Below are 2,202 nucleotides of genomic sequence, written 5' to 3'. Positions count from 1 at the left end.
AGCTCAAAGGTCCTGAAATGGTACAAGATGGTGTGGTTAAGGAACACAGAAAGGTCACTATGGCTCCATTGTGATGAGTCAGGGATTGTGGTGCAAATGTCTGGACTTTTATAAGTTTAGTGAAAAAGTCACTGGAAGGTTTTAAGCAGAGGAGTAATGTGTAGCTATGCCTTTTAAGAAAGGTAGTTCTCACTCCTGTGTGGGAAACAGATTGTTGGGTGGCAAGAACAAATATAAGGTGATCTGGGGTGTTACTAACATTGTCCAAGTAAGAGATAATAGTTTTGATTGGGGTGGGAAAAAGAAAATGAAGGTGCAGATTTAGAATATATTTGGGAGGTAGGGCAGATGGAAATTTTGGGTGTTGGAGATCAGTAAAGAAAAAGAATCAAGGATGCTTTTAGATTTTTTTGACTTGAGTATCTGAATTTATTGACAAGGGGAAGAACAGGTTTGGAAAGGGCTGGAGATACAGAATTCAGTTTTGGACGTCTTAAATTTGATATCCAAGAGGAGGCGCTGGGCAGATTGCTGTCTATTAAAATATCTATTATCATCTCCATATTCAAATGAGAAGTTAAAGCAGTAACCCAAGATCACATAGCTTAGTTTAGCCAGTGGAGCTGGTATTAGAATCCAGGAAGCCTGGCTCTAGAGTCTACACTTTCAGTCACTCCTCTGTCAGTTGGACAGTCAGGGTTGAAAACATATAGGACTGTGGTGTTGGGATGAGCTCAGTAAGCTAGAGTAGAAAAATGCACAGCCACGCCTGCACTCTCTGGCACAAGAGGTGGTGAAGGAGATGAGAAGGTAACAAGGGAGACTGAAAAAGAGCAGCCACTTGGTCTGAGGAAAACCAGGGGCACAGGAGGCAAGAGGAGAAATTATTTGGAGGGGGTGAAGGCTGCAGAGACGTTGAGGAAGATGAGAATAGAGGTGGGTTGGCCAACTTGGGGCTGTTTGTGACCTTTAAAGGAATAGTTTCAGTGGAGCAGTGGGGAAGGAAGCCAGTTTGAAGTAGGTCGAATATATTATGAAAGCACAACTCCTGACCTGGAATTGAGAAAGCATCTCATGTGTTTATACCCGTGAATTGCATTCTGTTCTGAGGCAGCTATGCGGAGAGAGTGGGCTCTGGAATCAGACCTGAGTTTGAATTCTAAGTCTGATACTAACTTTGTTATATTCAGCCCTTCACATAATCTTTCTGAACCTGTTTGCTTACCTGTAACATTTCCTGCATGCACTTCTCGGAAGAAGCTCTGTCGTTTACCTCCTTACTCTTCTTTTCATAAAACGCTATTTCCTTTGCCTGATTATCTTTCAGCATCTCCTCCACCTGCCCCTAGTGTTCTCATGAATAACTTCCTCAGCCCTTTGAGTGAGGGTTTATATGTATTTCTAAAGTTGCATTAAAACTTTTGTGATTATTCACAGTTTTCTCCTGTTAAATTGTGTGCTAATTAATTAAAACAAGCTTCCTGCCTTGTCATTTTGTATCTCTAAACACCTATCAGATTGTGAGGCACAGAGTACGTATTCCAAACATTTCGACTGAATTGAATTACTCTAGTCCCCCTGTAGGAGGTGAGCATGAAATCAGGGAGGACTGTTGTGTGGGGTGATGGGAGGGCAGGGAGCGCCTGAGCCACACAGATGCTCTACGCAGCCGTGCAATCAGTGTTCGGTTTGAAGTCCAAATGCATACATGTGACAGAAGATCTTTAAAACTTTTCCCATCACAAGACATAGACAGAAGGCAACTGTCAGAACAAAGGCTGGAGGTCCCCACAGAGAGAACTGAGACATGTGCAGTGGTAGAGAGACAGGGAGCGGCCGCAATCCGCAGCCATGGCCAGGAGTTCATAGAAGTAGATTGGAGGGAGGCGAAGCTTTCAGAAAAAGTCATTTGAAAACATGTTCACTCAGTACTTTGAGCTAAGACTAAGACTTAATAATAAAGAGTCAAAAATAAGAATGAATAAAGTAAATAATTTAACTGATTGTTAGCTTATGTAGCGTTTTGCAAAAATAGGGTACAATTCAGGTACTTGTAAAACTTGGTTTCATTGAGGAGTTAATTATATAGGGTATGAAATCAAAGTAAAATGGAGATTGAGCCAGGATTTTTCTAATGTTATTTTCTAGGTATTATAGATTTTTTCTTCATACTCATATTCTATTTTCTGACTTTCTTTAATG

Source organism: Furipterus horrens, unplaced genomic scaffold, assembly GCF_987537825.1.
Source record: "Furipterus horrens unplaced genomic scaffold, mFurHor1.1.pri manual_scaffold_3, whole genome shotgun sequence".
Classification (NCBI taxonomy): domain Eukaryota; kingdom Metazoa; phylum Chordata; class Mammalia; order Chiroptera; family Furipteridae; genus Furipterus; species Furipterus horrens.
Note: the sequence above shows the minus strand (reverse complement) of the source record.